Source organism: Pleurodeles waltl, chromosome 1_2 (genome assembly GCF_031143425.1).
Source record: "Pleurodeles waltl isolate 20211129_DDA chromosome 1_2, aPleWal1.hap1.20221129, whole genome shotgun sequence".
Lineage (NCBI taxonomy): Eukaryota > Metazoa > Chordata > Amphibia > Caudata > Salamandridae > Pleurodeles > Pleurodeles waltl.
In genome coordinates, this window is record NC_090437.1 from 386955016 (window position 1) to 386974980 (window position 19965).

Here is a 19965-nt window from a genome sequence, read left to right on the forward strand (position 1 = left end):
TTGCCAAAACATGTGGATATCATCTGCCTTGTCTTCCCCACATCTTGGACAGTTTTTCTGAGTTCTCCCAATAGCTGTTAATCTAGCCGGTGTCCAGTAAACCCTATGGAGTGCGAACAAGTGATTTTTCTTCAACCCTGCTGGACTAGTAGTAAGCCACAATACTGAACAAGACTTTTGCCACAGTGCTATAACATCTAAAGTTGGAAAAATCGCACCCCACTTCGACAAGGGAAGGGATGCACTGTCCTCTGTTGTTTCCAACAAAGCATGATACCACAATGCAACCTCTTTATTAATGATTTTCTGGTTTAATTTCCCTTCCCATATGCTCCTCCCTATTTCTCCTGTTCGTCGAGAATTTACCCAACTAGATATCTGAAAGTACTTAAATCTGGAAACTGTCCCTCCAGTACCTTCCTGGAATGCACACCAACTTAACAGTTCAGATCCTTCTATTATCTGACCCCATCTTACCATCCCAGTCTCTCTCAAGGGAATTGATAATTTGTCAATAAAGCATTCAGGAGTACCGGGTGAATCCCAAATGGGAGCCGAACTACAAAAATAAGGTATCTCTAACGCCCTCCAAAAATACATCCAAACATTGCATGCATGTCTGGGAAGTTTCAAACAAACTTTCTTAAAGTACCTGGGGTGTCCAAATTTATATAAAAAATTATCTGCTCCTTCCTCAAGGTGTGCCGTTAACGCTCTCCAGACTAAATCATACTCTGACTTTTTATTCAATAAGATTCTAATGTTTTTTAATTGAAAAGCCAAATAGTACCTAAATAGATCCGGAGACGCAATACCCCCCCACTCTCTTTTTCTACTCAACTTTTTCCATGAAATCCTTACTCCCTTGGAAGCCCATACAAATGAGGATAAATCCCCCTGTAGTTTTTTAAACCAGCTCTTCTTAAACTCCAATGGAATAGTGTTAAATAAAGTAAATTTTGGAAGAATGCACATCTTCAAAATGTTAGATCTTCCGATTATCGTAAGAGGAAGAGCGGCCCACGCCTTTATCAGTTTTTTGGTTTCCCTATATGCTATGTCAAAATTCAATTTAGCTACCTCATTAAGATCCGTTGCTAATCGAATACCCAAGTATCTGATCTCTTGTTTAACTAAGGGGGAAACATAAGTTGAATTCCAACACATTATTTCAGTCTTTTCTGCGTTTATACTGTACCCGGAAAATCTACCAAATTGTTCCATCAAGGCGATGACCCTAGGTAGAGTAGAGCTAACATCACTCGTATATCTCATCAAATCGTCTGCGTATAACGCTATTTGTTTTTCCCAACCCCCAATTCGAAATGGAATAATCTCCTTACAAGACCGAAGTAAAGTAGCCAAGGGTTCAATGTATAAATTGAAAAGCCAGGGAGATAGGGGACAACCCTGTCGCGTACCCTGCCAAATCCTAACTTCTTGTGATAATTGGCCATTAACCAGGATTCTCGCTAAGGGGCATCTATACAATTCCCCTATCGCCCTGACAAAAGGGATTCCCAAGCCCATTTTTTCCAACACAGCCCTTAAAAACAACCAATTAACGCGATCAAAGGCCTTGGCCGCATCAAAAGTCAAGATCGCCAATGGCGCCTTCTCATGTTCCGCCAAATCTACTGCAGCAAATAACTCGTGAGTTATCTCATGAAGTTGCCTCCCCTTCATAAAACCCTTTTGATCCAAATGAATCAGATTGCCAATGGCTCTCCCCAATCTCTTAGCTAAGATCCCTGTATAAAGTTTGTAATCCGCATTCAGCAAGGAGATGGGCCTATAGGAAGAACAAGACGTTGAATCCTTACCTGGCTTTAACAATAAACAAATTATCGCCTCTCTCCAGGAGTTAGGTATTTGGGCCCCTTCTATCAACATAGAATTAAATAGCTCTAATAAGAATGGAATAAGTTCATCCCCCACGGCCTTATATAGTTCATTAGGTAGACTATCTGGACCAGCTGCCTTTCCTTTTTTCAGCGCCTTTAAACCTTCAACAAGCTCAGCCTCATTTATCTTACAATTCAATAATAGCCTTTTAGACTCCTCTAAAGCTGGGAGGTATGCTTTATCTAAAACTTCTCTTACCGACTCTTCCGAGTTAACCAAGCTTTCTGAATATATCTCCTGAAAAAAGGATACAAATGCCCCCTCAATCTCTTCTTGCTCCGTACAGATCTGATTCGTAAGATCAGATTTAACTGATAAGATATGCCTTTTGGAAAGGTCCGACTTAACCTTCCACGCTAACAATTTACTACAACCTTCTCCATATTCAAAGTGTGCATATTGACTACTTTCCCACTTTAACCTACTGCGATTTTCCAAAAAAGCGTCTAAACTAGTCCGAACCTTTTCCTCTTGACAAGACAGCTCCTCTAATAGATCCTTTTTCCCTTCTAACCGTGCATTATACATTGAGACTTGAAGCGTTTTTAATAACGATTCCATATTTCCCATCTTTTCCCTCTCTTCCCAGTACTTATATGTTGCTAGGCTCACTAACCTCCCTCTTATATAGGCCTTAAACGCATCCCAAACACACCATAAACTTGCTGTTCCTTGATTCACATGAAAAAATTATCTTGTATCTTTTTTTAACGCTTCTACTATTGCGTCGTCTAGGAATAAAGCACGATTAATTGTACTCCTAGTAGTCTTACTTATGACCCTGATATCCAAGTGTAGTATTACTGCTGAGTGATCTGACAAGTCTATGTTGTGGGCTACCCTTCTCACCTCTGGGCATAAACTTTTATGAATTAGAAAAAAATCTATTCTAGATCTATGCCCATATTTTTTATTGTGAAATGTATATCTATCTCCTTCACCCCTTCTCCAATGCCAAACATCTACCATGCCTAAATCCTGCATCGCTTGTTTCACCAATGCCCTTGTTTTAGGTGAATTTACTGTACCCCGGGGGTTGACTTGTCCTGAGCAGGGTCTAACAATATATTAAAATCCCCACCTAATACCACTGGGTACCTAGCTGAAAGTAGAATATTAAATAGGTCTTGAAATGGCGTTGGGTCATCAATGTTTGGCCCGTAGTAACCCGCCACTGTGATCCAATAGCCGCATACACACAGTTCTACCACTACCCATCTTCTTCTAGAGTCAACTTGTACCAATCCTACCTTAAACCTCATAGATTTCTTAATCAGAACTGCCACGCCTTTTATTGTGCTAGTTTGGGAAGAGCATGCGCTAAATGAAACCCAATTCAACCGTTTAAGCCAGCTCTCCCACTCACTTTGCTGAAGATGGGTTTCCTGCAGTATAATGATCTCCTCCTCTACCAATCGTAAGTATTCAAAGATCTTCCTCCTCCTACCAAGCACCCTTAACCCATTCACATTCCAAGAGAGGAATCTCAGCCTTACATTGCCATGCTTAGACATTCGTAGAGAGATGGAAGAGAAAAGAAGAACACAGGACCCCCGACCTATTTAGGCAAGTTATGAGGACTTTCTTATTTTTATCATTTTCAACCCACCTAACCCAAAAAGAACCCCTACACCCAGTGCCTCCCACACCCACACCCAACACCAACACACCCCCAAAACCACACCCTCCCACCAGAGGAACCCTCCCTATTTCTGCTAGGATAACCATCCTGTTATCCTCAATTCGAACTCCTCGTCGGACGGAACTTTCCACTAGATCTTATTGAGACGCCTTAATCTGATCTATAAATGCGCTAACCTCCCCGGGATCTCTCATATTATACATTTTATTCTTCCACATAATACGGAGAGCGGCCGGGAACCTTATTTGGACTGTAGCCCCAAGATCACGGAGCTCCCGCATAAAGTTTCCCAGTTCCCACTGCCTGTCTAACGTTGCTTTAGATACATCTGATCTTATCCTAAAAGACCAATCCCCCTTGGGGAAAGTTCCAACTTTAAGGGCTTCAGACAAGATTCTTTCCTTAATAGAGTATGTGTTGAAATTTATCAAAATCCTCCTGGGATTTTTCCTTCCGGGATTTTTCTTGAAGGGATCACGATGGACTCTCTGAATATCGTCTTCCAAATTAATCCTTGCTATGTTAGGGAGGACCTCCTTAATCAAAGCAATCACATAGCCCTTAATGTCTTCCCCTTCCAAGCCCTCTGGGACTCCCAAAAGCCTGATATTATTTCTCCTCATGTTATTTTCCAATGTTTCTAATTTATCCTGCAACATCTTTTCTCCACGTTTTAAATGTAGGATGTCCTTAGATTGAGCCAGCACGCGCTCCTCGTGGGCCTCCACTACCGCCTCTAACTTCCCCAACCGGTCTGTTAACAAGTTGATTTTACTTTCCAAAACTTCACAGGCTTCCCGAATCCTAGTTTGATTAGTTTCTGAAATCTCAAATTTTCCCCTAATCTTTTTAGTAAGAGAGATTAACAAAGCCTGAACATCCATGTCGTGTGATTTTGATCCACTAGAGGAATTACCCTCAACTTCCAACAAGGATGATGTCTTGGGAGGGCCCTCTGTCTGCATAACTGGTTCCTTATCTAATGGTTTTTGGGCTGGACCTACAGCTAAACAGCCTTCAACTAGCTTTAATGCCCCTAACTCGCCTAAATCCGGTTGAGAGTCTGAGGGGTAGAGGGTGCTCCACGAATGATGTTGTGTAGTTCATCCCCTCACCGTGGGTTTTAAGATCTAAATCTGCTGTGCCTGTTGCTACAGTCCCAGACAACTGAGTCCGAAGATTAACACTCACACCCCGGGTGCCGGGCTTACTTTTCCTAGCAACGATCAAGTCATTGACTTCTGCCCGAGCACCCCTGGGGCGACGCTTAATTGGTGACATACACCGTGAGGCTCCAGAACTCTCACAATCCCTTCTTACCCCACTCCCATTTAGGTTACTTCTGGTGAAGACCCCCGGAGTCTCCGGAAAACTCCCACGAAGAGAGCAGCGAGAGGTATAAGATCTCCCACGTCGCACACCTCTCGCCGCTTCAGTCCAAATACTGGAATTCGGTGCCTGCTTCCAGGACACCACCCCACCACCCTTCACCGGAGCCAATAGCCCCCCCTTCTTGTTCGCCGTTTTTCTTCTTAGTTTTCCCGACCTAGGCCGGAAAAAAAGACACTACAGAGGGGTAAATTAAAGTAATAACGTGGGCTAATAGAAAGAGATTTATTTATTTTTTTCCCTCTTTTTTTTTTCTTCTTTTTTTCTTTTCCTTTAGATCACCAGCCTACCTTGCAGATTTTCAAAACCCATCAAAAACCCATCAGCCCTTCTATCAGGGAAAAGCCAGATTAAAACACCTGTTATCCGGTGACCTTATGCCGTGCCGTGCCGTATTCACAGAGAAAAAAAAAAAAAAAAAACTGGTGATGCTGGGAAACACAGTACAAGTATGAGGGACCGAATACCCCCCCCAAGGGTAACTGAGCTAGATAATGGCACACTTCTTGTCACAAAGGCTTTTAAATCTGAAGAAATCCCAGTTGAAGCAATAATTTAAGATCTTCAGCACTTCAGCACTTCTAGCTGAACCGAGCTCTACTTCACAAATACAGAAAAGTTAAATAAGCGGCGTCTATCAGTGCATTAAATCCCTTTTACGCAGTGAATTTGTACAAGTTCTATGTTGTAGAATGTCAAGGTGTGCCAAAACTTAATATTCCCTGACAGAATGCAAAATGTAAAGCGCAATGCCAAGAGCACAGTACTCAGCTATTCCATGGAAAACTCTTGCACCTACTTATTTTTGCAGCGTGATGAGCAACACGTATAAAGTTTCAACACGTTTGGAGTAAGTACCTACTACACTATAAGCACGTTGTTGGTATGCTGGTTTGTCTATTTTATTGACAAAAAAAAATTGTGCTTATCTATTTTAGAAAAAGAAAAATGTAATATAAAAACTATTCTTGTCTAAAGTTATATATATATATGTCATAATAATGGGATGTTGTTTGTTGTGATTTTCTCAGCCTTGAAGAAGTCCGGTGTGGACGAAACACGTGTCGGCTGATGGTTTTCTATTTTGTATTTATATGTTTTTCGTCTTTATGTTTATACTTATGTGGATAAAAAAATATACTTTTTCTTTGTATTAAAATCCTCCATTGTATGGATAATATTGTTTGTGGATAGTATTGTTTTTTGTATATTTGTTTTCTGTTTGAATATGTTCATCAACACCGTCTAAGAAATAGCACTATATTGTAATTTATTGTGATTTCTCAAATTGATTTATCAGACATTACTTGTTTCTAAAGTGTAGATATGTTGACTATTTGGATGTGCTCCACTGTTTTGCTTTAAGTTCCAGCATTTCTCGTCCTCCGGACAGCCTTCAGTCCAGTTTCAGCGACCCTCTCTTTACTACGCCTCCAGTAGGCTTCCTGCAGAGTCCTCAATCTCCTATTCTGTCTTCTGTCAACAAAGCTAAATTTCCTGTAAAAGAGAGAAGATAAGAAAGGTGAAAAAACTCTGTTTGGGTTCTTCTGAACTTTTGAAACAAGTAACCTCATTTCAAGGTAAAGAAAGATTAATCGCTTAAATGAAACAAAACAGAGATACCACTAAACAGACATTAAGGCAAGAGGTATTTCCTGTAACAATCGCTCCCCTGAGAATTAGGAGACTGGAAATAGAGCACGTTTATCAAAACTATTATTGGCAAGAGATTACGCCAGAACACAAAGGAGCCCTTTAGTCAAGTTGATTGTTTTTGAGTTTGAACATTGTTTGAGAGACTCTGAAAGTATTTGAAAGTGAAAGATACTTGTTCAGCCTTATAGAAACGTATGCACAATGTGTCAACAATAACTGACATTATGCAATGTACAATAGTTTATGCAAGTTCAATGTATTATGGAAGTAATTGTTTTGCAGCCCAGAATCCTGAAAACCAAGAACCCAGTTTTTTGAGAAATCAGAAGTCTGACGCCCAACACAACACTCAGTCCAGGGTCCAGCAGTCTAATTATGCAGTCCACGAATCAGAAGCTGGTATTTTCTCTTCCCAAAACTCCCTTCCCCATGAGGACTTGCAAGAGGCTAATCTACTCTTCATCGCGGTCACATTAGTAATCACTGGGATTAAGGAATTGTCATCACCCCATCGGAATGCCCGGAATTCAGGTGTGTGGCTCACACAGAACAATTATAGAGGACTTAAATTATACTCTTTAGACACCCAACTCTGCATTCCTACCTGCTCCCAGTTTAAAGTTATAACCTATTAAATGTAATACGTTAACCCAATGTTATCCTATGGGAGAAGTAGGCTTTGCAGTAGCGAAAAAAAACTAATTTTTTAATGCAATGCACCCTACCCTATAGCTGTTTAGGGCCTATCCTAGGGTTGACTTATATGTAATAAGAAGAAAGGTTTAGGCCTGGCAAAAGTTTTAAGTAAGGGAAGACAACTCTAAGGCTCACATGTCTAACATAAGATAACAAGCCTGGGCAAATAAAAGGGTAAATAGTTTCAATGTGCAACACTCTCAGTGTACAAGAATGTACTGCTTCGATGCATATTGTGGATCTAGAATAGAAATACGAAGACATATTGTAAAAACCTAAATTACTGAGCCTTCTCCTGTATATCTCATTATCACATTATAATGGTTGTGCATTACTATAGAATCAATATTGAACCCTCTTGTTAGTAAGATGACTGGTATACTTTAATCAATGCCCAGAGGGAATGTATCTATACTGGACAAGAAGTACTTGATAGATAAATATTACATACTTGAAATGACATATGAAAGGTGGCAAACAGTGGTACATGAACCTGTATACCCTCTACATTGCTGCTCTAACACCTTACTTACCTGTCCATCCTATAGAGGAAGCTCTCAATATTCACTATGGCTCTAGTTGATGTGATGACCTCTCACATGAAGCTGCCACTGCATCGAATGGCCATACAACCAAGATAGGTAACACAATCAAACAGGCTCCTGAACTGCTAATGGGCCCTTTCTCATGCCTTCGCTGCATTGGTGGTGTCAAAGCATGTAATCCAGATAAGGTGTTGTATGTTGCATAATATTTCTGATAGGGGATGTGTGTCAGAGTAAGGGGACGTTTAGCTAATGAAAACGCAAGTGATGGCAAAGAAGAGGCACAAGTAGGTCAGGACCAATAGCATCAGAATGCCAATGACACTGGTCCCAGAGAATACCTCTTTAGCAGCTAATTTTCAAAGCACTAAAATCAATGCAATATTTTCTTAATAAACTGCACACTGCACCAAACACTGTTTTCAAAAATATTTATTTAAAGATGAAACCCCACTTCCCCAGATGCCCTCTTCTGTCTCCCATCCTAACCTCAACTCTCCATATTTCCTGACCTTGTTTTTTTCCAACAAGATCCCCAAGAAACCCATCCTCTAGATGCCCTGTTTTATTTCTTAAATTAACAATAATGCCCCTCTTATGTTGCATCTTTCTTCTCCTGGCCAATGTTCAACTGACCTGTCACCTACACTAAAACCATTAACAGTTTGAACAATACTTTCTACTTTTTGTAGGAGGGTTGTATCCTGTCTATGGCATCTGGTCAACACATTTTGACGCCCTGCAGTATCTGGCAGGGACCTGCTGTGGGGCGAGATGGAGGAAGTGGGTCAGATCGAGTATAGTGAATGAGTGGTGATGTTCCTTTACTAAGGCCGGATAGGCAAATGGCTTGTGGGCATCCTCTTTAACTCCATTCTCCACAAACTTCATGTCTGGAGAATTGCCAATTGTCCTATATTCAATTGTTGCACCAAGATTTTGATGGCTGATGTCATGTTCATTAAGATGCTCCTGTTGGCCTGTTTGGACTCCAGGGGAAGACCCAGTAGCACTGGGCTTCCCTTGTATTAGGTGGCAATTAAGACAGTGGCTGCACACAAAGGAGTAGTGGTGGCAGGGACAACTTGAGAAGAGTTGGTTGTAGCAGTTACAGCAACATCAGAGGCGTATGAGATGCAAGGAGCTTGTGTGCTGGAGCAGTAGCAGACATTACCGTGCAAGATATATTGTTTAGCATCATTATACAAACTTGTTGGCTGTTGGTGCGTGACCTATAGTTGGTTTTTCATTGTCACACTCAACCTTCTCCTGCACAGTGTTGCCTGTAACAGCTGGTAGAGATTAGTGAAATTCTCTATTTATCGATATGAAGGTTGGGACAGTTTTCATTTTTGGCTAAACACATATGCTCTTGTGTGTTCACCCTTTACTTTGTTTTTATACCAGGTACAAATGACAACACACAAAAGAATCACTGACATTATGTTTTGACCTCTAGTTCGCACTGGGTGTATTGTATTAGGGATTGGGACCAAAATAGCAAAATACGTTGACACCAATGATTTCCCATTTAATGCTCACACTTTTGCGATGTTCCTGCAACTTTCCTGGGACACATGAATTTGGAGGCCATTCAACACAAGCTTGCCATAGCTAATTCTATACCCCCCCCCCACACCACCTTGTTATTCTTTCTTTTGGACCACAGACTGATTATGTTGCACTGATGGACGATTACATGAAGCCATCATGGTTCGGCATTACAGGAACTGGTGTGAAAATCAATAAATACTTATCTACTTCAATGTCCCCTCCAATGTCTACAACCAGAGAAGCCTTTCAGGCAGTTTAGTTTATGATGGACCTCATCTCTTCTTCCATGGTCGCAGGTGTTCTTCTACTGAAAATCCACCATCAGTTTTCAGCTTTTGGTGCCAATGTTTTGCACTAACAAAATATTATTGTTTAATGCTGCTAAATCTAAACTTATGACCCTGAAAACTAGAAAGAAGCTAAAGACAACTTTCCTGCAAACCTGGAGGTAGTCAAATATTTTGATTACCTAGGAATACAATTTGATGAAAACCTGTCCTGGTTGCCCCAGGTTACAAAGAGTGAAACCTCAATGAGCCAATGTGCTGATGTCATTTTACTTTTCGCTAACAAGATTGGAGGAAGGTCTCCTGAACCAGTCATGACCATTTACAAAAGCCATGCTGACCGCTTATTATGGGGCACAGTTATGGGGTTAAAATCCTTAATGTAGACTGAAAGTGGTGAAAAGCACATTTGTATACCAGTTATTACATCTAAGCCCCAGAACACCAGTTGCGGCGTTGAAGGCAGAGCTGGTTATATCATGGATAAAATCCTTAGTTCCCATTAAGCCTGTTTTATATTGGGTTAGACTGTGGCGAAAGCGAGGGCAAAAAGCTGTAGAGCAGCCCTTTTAGATATCATCTTTATTAAAAGTTCTATAAACCTTCCATGGCTGGACCATATTGATACTACCTTAAAAATATTAAAACATGATTTCTGGTCCTTTGGTCATCTCGTAGAAACTAGCTGAAATGCACGCATTGCAAAATGTTTGCCTTGCATTTTTGCTCTGACTTACATTTAAAAAAATATAAAACTTCTAGCTTTATGCCTTCTTGTCTTAGTTTGGGCTAAAATATGAATTATTATTGATTGATATTGACAAGGTTTTGACACAAGAACCCAGGCCATCTACTCGTGCTCATTGACCCAATTTGTACAGTCCTCTGCTTTATTGAGACTTGGAGAAATCCTGCCATGGACCTGTGTGTTTGATATTTTTGCACTGGTGGTCAGGTGGTGCACCAAAAGGAAGTTGTAAAGGTGTTGAGGGGTAGGATTATCTACCTTCATTTAGATCAATGATCATATTAAACAAGATGTGAGCCATACAGTATTCGTCTCTAAATGTTCCTTGAGGCATGTCTTCTTCTGTGATGTGTTTTTGAAAATGGCAGGCTTAGAATAAATAATATTACCATATTATGTATATCCAGATGTGCATAAGTCTGTATCATTGTGTATTCTCAGTCTCAGTAAGTATCTTCTGTACTTCAATGTCAGCGTGTTTACTGCCTAAGTAGCAAAGTATTTCCTCTCACAGGCCCTGATTTACTAATACCCATGCAGTGCTCCATTGTGTAGTGCTACATGAGTAATCTTTGCACTGCATTGTGTTGCTTTTTTGTCTGTTGGGTGCGGCGTATTTACTATATGACACACTACGAGGGAACAACGACGTAGTGATGAAGCATCAAGACACAAAGTTGTAGTTGCTCACTGCAGCCTCATGCAACTTTGTCTTGAATGTTGCAATGCCAAATTGCATCACGGAAAGTGAACTTCATGCCGTGAAACTACTTTGCATCATGCTAGATCTTAAAGAGCTGGTCTGCTCTTTAGAAAATGACAAATTAATATGCATTGTTTACCTTACCCCAAAAAAAGGATGTTATGGGAGACAATGCCATGCAGGAGGATTTAAGAAGCCAATGAGGTACTGCCAGAGAAGGGACTTGAAAAAGGAAAGTCAACTTCACTAAATAGGAAAGAATTTTTTTTATTTTAGAGGCGACTCATAATGAGAATCGTCTTTTATCATGTCTGAAATGCCGTTGTAGAAAAAGATGCTTTATGGGAATCAATATTGGCCAAAATAAATGTTGTTGTCCCTATAATAAAGACTGTAGTTGAAATAAAGAAAAGATGGCATGATTTCAAGTGCTGGACTAAAGAAAAACTGGCCAGGAACCTGAAGGAAGTGATAACCGCTGGAGGAGGACTTGAGTCCCATAGGGGAGCAGGTGGCATCTCTTCTTACCACCAACATGGTTGCCAGAGTCGAGGATGTGGACACCATTGCGCTCAAAACTTTACCAACTGCGTAAGCTCTGGGAAACGCTAAGGCAGATGAAGATCTACTTTATATCTGCAGCGGCCATCGCAAATCACAAGGGGCAGGGGGCAGACATGGAGGGGAGAGAATAAAAAAAGTAAATAAAATAAATTGAACTTGCATTCAGGGACACCCCAGCCTCGCCCATCGTCCTCTTTTGCTGATGTGGTGTCCCAGCATTCACTGGGACAGGCTCCCAGATATCCTGGCGCTGCTTACATGCTAAACATAGCATGTAAACAGCGGGGTCTGTGCTATTTCTTCATCTTGGCTGTGTATACAGCTGGGCTGGGTTCAGACAGCATTTAGATGCACTCTCCCCGCCTCTCCCCTTCCCCCTGAAACCTCCCGTGGCTCAGCCCCACTCCTCCCTGCACTGCTGTGCTAGAAGCAGAAAAATAAAACAATAGAAAACTATCATTTTATTTTTCTGCTTTTGGCTCAGCCAGTGGGGCGATGCTCGTTCCCCATAGCGAAGTAGCCACCCCTGCTTGATATTCTAAATCATCTACATTCCGACACATATGTACAGGTGCAATGGGGGCAGCATGGTAAGCTTACAGATCGTTTTAGAGTCAAGAGAGGGGTGTGACAGGGCTGTGTACCGACCCCTACTTTCTTCTTCCTACTGAATAGTCGCATAGTCGTGCAGTTGGAACAGTGTAGGAATGATTCTCCAATGATTGAGGCCGCAAAAATACCAACTCTCGTTTCTGTGGATGACACTTTGTTGGTGTCCAAGACTATGTCAGGCCTTCAGACCCTTCTGGATAACTTTACTGTCTTTTGCTTAGATTGGGGTCAGAAACTAAATCTGAGTAAAACAAAGTTTATGTACATAAACCCACATAAAACATTCAGAGGGTCCATTAAACTTATGGGCATATGTAAGAAAACTGGCACTGCACACAGTGTGCCCCTAGTGCCCCCCCATGCCACCATGTGTGTGCTGAATTTAAAATATGGCGCACCACGGCGGTAGTTAGGGAATTACCGTCAGAATTGTTTACGCCAGTCCGGCCCTTTGCAGGAATGTCATCAAAAATTCTGCTGCTAAGCCTGCAAAACAACCAGAGGCCCATTGAAAGCAATGGGAGCTTCCTTTAAACGTCTGCTCTGAGCATGGAAATCTCTTAAATTTCCTTGTGCCATTTCTTTTGTCCCCCCTAACAAGGGAACACCCCCTTTGTATACATTATGCTTGGTGCATTGCACCACTTTGTAAATCTGGTGCAGCTTTTTTGGTCTTGTTGGGCCACATTAGCATAAGAAAATGACGCTAATGTGGCACAAGGAGGCACTATGGGCTCTTAAATCTGCCCCGTTTCTCTGCAGCACTCTTGCTTCGAAGAGTTTTACCAAAAAGTGCAGGTAAACCACCAATTTCAGTATTGTATGTCTTGTCTGGCTCAAAGCTGTCAAAACACTTGCACATTTCTTTTTCTTTTGCCCGGGTTATGAGAGACCAAGGAAGCACTGGATTACTCAAGCCTGTATGCAACTTGGAATCAGGCATCAGGGCAATTAGATTGCTACATACAGAGACCACTGAGATGTATGTCTACGCGGTTGCCAAATTTCTACAGCAAAGTTGGTGCATAAGAGCAAACACCATGAGCCAATTATAATACGTCCTGTCCCTTTGTGTTGTGAGTTACCCTGTATACTTTTCTACACAGGTATTTTTGCCTCATGGTATAACTCCCCTGCTTTCTTGATCACTACCATGGGAAGTCACCTGTGATTGATTCAATTGGTAATGTATAAACAATGAGGGGTAAATTGTATTATTATATTTCATTACAGTGGAGCTGTTGGAAAGGTAACCAGCTGGGGCAAATCTTGATTCCATTTGAAGTACTTTATGTCCCTGGTATGCCTACATGGCTTTTATATTGTGTTTCTGTCATAGAGCTTTTATTATGTCTTCTCATTTGCCGTAGGGTGCACCACGTATATCACATTTTTTTCTTTTTTGTGTCATATGTGTCGGATTTTTTAAATTCTACTGATTTTTATTTGTACTTGCACTTTTATGGTATCAACCGAAATACATTTTACTATGATGATGATTCAACATATCTAATCATGTGTTTTCTTTCATTTAATTTACAGGTGTGCTTTTCTCTTTAACTAAAGTTTATGTTTTTATATTTTCTATGTACATATTTTTTTTATATATTTTAATCTGTTTTCCTTTATATTTAATATTGTTAATTATTTTTATGGCTTATTTTTCTTTTTTCCTTTTGCCTTATCACAGTACAATACATTGACTAATTTGTGCTTCCAGCTATTGTGTTAAATGTTTTTTTATGCTGTCTGTTTTTTTAAATTTGTTGTACCCAACACAACAAACTAACTTGACATACTGGGTTCAATTAAAGGGAATGTGCTTTAATGTCCATCTACTTCAAACAACCAGAACTTGAATTACTGGAGAGACGGTGCGGTCCTGAGGTGCAGGGAAAGTTGTTCCATGTCTTGGCTGCCTGGTGCGAGGAGTGCCCTCTCTGTCTTTTATTGAAAAAATGTTTTTTTAGGACATGGATTTTTTTCGGTTGATATGAGAATATTTGTAATTTGTCTTACTTTTCATGAGATGTTATTTGTAGTTTTTGTGTTTTGTTGTTTTGCAGGAGCCAATTCACATACCGTAATATCATATTGTATACTGTTAAGCCAAGTATTCACTTTAATTTATTTTTGTGAATTAGTTGTTTGTATGTTTACTAAATGTATCATTTTACATTTTTTGTTTCCTTTAGGTGTTTAAATTAATGGTCACAAATTGAATATTGTTACAATATTTGATCCTTTTCATTTTTTGTTTATTTTGAAGTTAAATCCTGTCTGGTTTTTGCATTGCTCCATATTTTTTGGTTATCAATTTACCGATTGTTTTTGTTTTGCAGTCTTTTTTGTTTGCATGTGAATGTACCTACACATTTGTCATTTATTTCATTTCTTTATTGTTCATTATTTGCTAAAGTGCTGTTGCGTGAGTTGTGGTATGGTGATTTATTTTTTATAAATATTATACATTCTTTTTTGTACTGATCAAATCTATCCTTGCATACATTTTATAGTATGTCCTATGTGGATTTAATTCTGTTAAAATGTTTTTCATCCTTGTTCTTTTTTATAATTATTTAATTCTTTACGAAGAAGAATTTTGAAATGTATTGTTTTATTGTTAACATTTCTAAATATAAAGATGTAATTAATGTTATGCTTTTTATGTGTCAGAGGTAGCACTACTGTCTCCTGAGCTGCAGCCTGCCAGAGTTGTTCATCCTGATCTTGATTCCTACCTGCCCTCCTTGAGACCTTACAGCAAATCTTGGTGGCCAGGGGAGAACATGTTGCTGTGTCTCCGGATGAACCGAACCAGACTTTTGTACATCCTGCACAAATCCAGAATGGGGAAGTGCAGCTTGTTGACCATGAAGTGAACTTTGACCGAAAAGAGTGTGGCACTCAACAGCAGATGTTGGAGTTAGTCAAAGGAGACATTTGTAGGCACTCTTGAAGGAGTCTCAAGATGCTCTTGCCCTAAGAAGGGCATGGCAAGGGCAATTTGAGGCATCCATTCTTTACTCCATGGAATTGATGATTCCTTAGCAGATAAAGCTGAAGTGATAAAGGAGAGGAGAAATAAAGATCATGCTCAGCAAATATTCCAACAAGATCTCATCACTCAGCTAGGGAACAATAATTCCTCATTCCAGGCATTTCACCATAGAATAGAGTCCAAGATGGACTCCTTCAATACCACTGTGCTGTCTTTGAGATTCAGCAGACCCTTGTCAGAGATTTCCATGGAGCCGTCTTTGCCTTTACTAATGTTACATCTCACTTGTGCCCTACATCTTCTTTATCTGCTGATTCTTCATCAGCATCGGTTCAAACTTTGCCTGCTTATTATTTTTCTATCACTCCCTAAGATTAGGAGCATGTTCAATCAGCAAAGGCTGATGATATGGATTTCTCAAATTGGAAACAAAAGTCAGGGAGGGCAACATTAGTGGGTCGGTCTTGACCAGTTCTTTCATTTGTCTTGTATTGGCATCATGCAATATTTCTGCACTTCATCTGCGGTTCAGTGTTTTAGCAATAGTTTTTATTTTGTACATATATTGGTATCCGTAGGCATAGTTTTAAGGTAATGTAAATTAGTGTATATTATTATGTGTTAATTTGATTTAAAAGTGTTTTTTTTGAATGTCTTTGCCTTGTATTAATTTTCCTTTTCAATAAAGTTGACTTTCTTTTGGGGTAATCAATAACACTATATATTTGATTTAAGGGGTTTTAATGGAAAATGATATAACTCAAATGTTGCTTCTTTGTCTTAATTTTTTATAGTTTTTAGTTGAATTTTTAAAATGATAATAAAAATGCAGTCAAAGGGACAAAGTGACATCTTTTAAAGGGGATCTGCATGTTAAGGTATTTAAATACAGTGGAATGTTTGACTTTGCTAACCTTTTTTTGTTATATCACTGAGTTTCACACCCTACTGTTAAACACTGGTCACTCCAATGGCCCATGTTTGGCTATATCAAGATTTGTGCTACACCTACTGAGACTGAATGCTTTCCAAAATGACAAACCCAACAAAGGAGTGAAGTCTTTCCAATACAAATACGGAGAGAATTACTTATTTATGATGAAAATGCTTTAAATCACAACTATATCTTCATTTGCTTCTATTAAGTACAGTTTCATATGTGACATTTTAAATTGTGAAACTGGAAATCACATTGGCTAAGTTCACCACAATATTATTTTGTTGTGCTCAGGGCTGGGTAGTAATGCTGACAAAATCTTTATTGTTGTCTGTGAGAAAATGATCATAATAAATTAAGGACATTTGCAAGAATCCAGCTACATGAGCTTCTGCATGTCCAAAGACAAGTGGGCCCCTTGGGGAGATTGCTTTCGCCTGGAGGGAGCAAGGTCCAGTAGTTGTACTACAGAAAGGATTGGGAGCACATTGTGCAATTCTTGGCCATTATAATCAGTGTCCCAATTGGTTTGTGTGCCAGTGTTTGTGGAAGTGACCCATGTGTGCCAGGTGGGTGCCATGTAGGAGAGTGATGGGTGAACCTCTGTCACTGTGCTGCATCAATATAGAGACATTTGCTTATTTAGCAATATTACAAACATTGGGTCATTGGCTGCTTGATTCTACTTTCAATCAATGTTTTCCAGGAAGTGAATGATGAGTGTATTTATTAACATTGGCCTGTGAATGTTGAGAGGACCACACATATGGCAGGAGATGGGTGTGAGCTAGGGTCAGCTCCTTTGACCTGGGACAGCATTATCTCACAAATATTAAGTGGGTTTTGTTCCCCAGACTAGGATCAATGTTTAACCAGCTAAGTCCTAGTGTACCCAATAATATCACCTGATATAGAACAATTCTTTTTTGAAGGTTTTCCAACTTGCCCAGTTTACGTATATTATAGTGTTTTTAGAATTAACTTTTTCTGAAGATAAATGTTGCTGAATAATGATTTTAATAATGGAGCACAAATTAGCACAAATGCAGCTTAACGAAGTTTAAAAGAATGTACAGAAGTGTATTTATTAATATGTATGACAACATTGCTCCAGCCATGGAACACCTCAACTTCTGACTCCAAACAGACAGCAAAAAAAAACATCAGGGGCGCCCTCACCTAACTCTCCAGGACCATGACCAGCAATCTGCAACTTCATTGCCAGCTTCATCGCTCCCCTTGCCAAAGACTCCAACAACTACATTTTTCTCAGTGACCTCAACTTCTATCTCAAGAACCACAATGACATCAACATGACCAATCTCCTCGACAGCATGAACAACATTGGACTCACCCAACTCATTCCCGACACCATGCACACAACAGGGCACACACTAGACCCCATCTTCACTTGCAGTGACTGCATCAGGCACAGCCATACCACAGAACCCACCTGGAATGGCAATTCCATTGTTTACTTTAACATCACCAGCTCAAGGACCTCCACGCCCAGTCTGCCCAACATCCTCCACAGCAGCTGAAGCAAAGTCTCAAAAGACACATGGATCAACACCCTCAACACTACCCATCCTATCTCCTCCAACAACCTAGACCAGAGCATCAGAACCTTCAACACTTGGATCACCAACTGCGCTGACAGCACCACTTCCATGTATGAGGGTGGCCCTCTATGTAGTGTGCAAAGCTAGGCACACCTGTGCAGGGGGACCAGGCAACCACAATTGGTTTACAGGGGTGAAAACTAGATCACCTAATGCTTTAATTTTTAAGGTAGCTTGGTTGAACACTTAATCCAATCTTGGAGAAGTGCAAAGCATTTGTTGTACTCACAGCATCAATCTTACAACCTTTTTTGTAATTTTTAAGATCAAGATTATCAAAATTGATTAAGTACTTTTTGAGATATGAATTTTGGAAGTTGAATAAAAATAGTCTTTTCGTGAGTAAGTATGCACCATAGAAACAAATGGAAAGTCACCTTTCAAAATACATATAAAATCATACATTTGGTTTACCAAGTTCTTCTTTTGAAGGTTGGTTGAGGTCGCGGGAGGCACACTGCGCCAGATGGAGAAGTTTGGGTGACACCTGGTTCTGGCGGGAGAGGCGATGAAAGATCTCTGGAGCTGGAGCAGAGCCACTGCGAGGGACCACTTGGAAAAACACTGCACAGGTAAGTTTAGAGGTGGTTCCTTGGGGTCCCCTTAGAATGTCAAGGTTGCAAGGGGTGGGGGACCCCTAGGGCACAGCAGGTTCTTTATTGCAGGGCTCTGGGCAACTGGGTGTAGAGCGAATTGGTGAGCCAGGAGCTGTGCACGAGAATGCCTACTGGAACAGGAGGTAGGTTGGTTCAAGGGTAGTTTTCAGGAGTACGAGGGCACTCTGGCAGAGGTCCAGGGTGTTTCTGAAGTCTCTTGACTCGGCTTCCTCCTCTTTTTCAGCCCCAGGAAGGCTGGTTTTCCAGTGTCTGATGTTAGCTAACCAATACCCAGATATTGGTACGGTTTGACCACTGGAGGGCACAGGGCCACCAAACTTGGCACATTTGCAGGGTTTGTCCTCGCAGTTGTCAGTGTGTCATTGAGTCCAGCTGCAACTTCCTGTTCTGGAGTTAGCGGCTGGTGAGTGAAGTGACCCTCACTGGTTTGCTGATTTTGTGTTGTTGCAGAGTGGTACCTCCTCTCTGGAAGGAGTTCTTGGGTGAATTGCAAAGCTTGGAGGTCCTCTGTGGGTGGTTCTTTAGAGTTTTTCCAGTTGTCCAGCAACTCCTCAGTGGTGATGTTTAGGTCCTGGGTGCAGCAGGCAGGGTTTGGTGCCCTTTCTTTGTTGCAGCAGGTCCACAGTTCTCATGCCTTGGATCTTCTTGATGCTGGCTTTCTTTTGTCTGTTGAATCTGATTACCTAGGGATGCCCACTAAATACTGAATTTATTGGGCGTTTTAGAGGGAATCTGGTAGTGATCAATGGAACATCTACCTTTGGGTGGCTACACCCACTACAGTGACCACTTCCTGTGGGAAGGTTCACTTCCCTATCTCTGATTGGCTATTTTCTTTCACCCAAAATGGAGGAAAATTAAATGGAGTGCCCTCCTTGCAGGCAACACCTTAGGGTGGTGCATGCCAGGTGGGGCAAGGTAAGCCCTCTGAAGCTCGCTGCCAGGGCACTTCTCATTCCTGAGGGAGGGGGGTGTTAGCACCTTCACTCAGGAAGGGCATTGTTCTACAAACCAGAGAGACGGATCTCTTCTCTAAGGTTTGTAGATTGGGTGTCTAGTGGTGGCAGACAGGATAGGACTAGTCAGCAGCCATGCCAGGATAGTTACTTTTTGCAGGGGACACCTCTAAGGGGGCCCTCCTTCTCTATCAGAGACAGTTGAGAGAATGGAAGAAAAATGCCCTAGCCTCACTCATCGAATTAAGCTCTAACAGCAGCAAGGAACTCTTCAACATTATCAAAGAATTCTCCAGCCCCTTAGCTGCAACAAACAATACCACCCTCTCACAGGAACTCTGCAACAGCCTTGCAAACCGCTTCTATGACCAGAACTCTACCATATACAGGAACTTCAAACCCCAGGCCAAGGCCACTGACATTCTCAATCAACACAGTGACCCCATTACCACCACACACAAACGAGTAACTGAATGTCTCCATTTCGCCACACAGGACACCACCTCCATCATCAACTCGGTTCACTCAAGG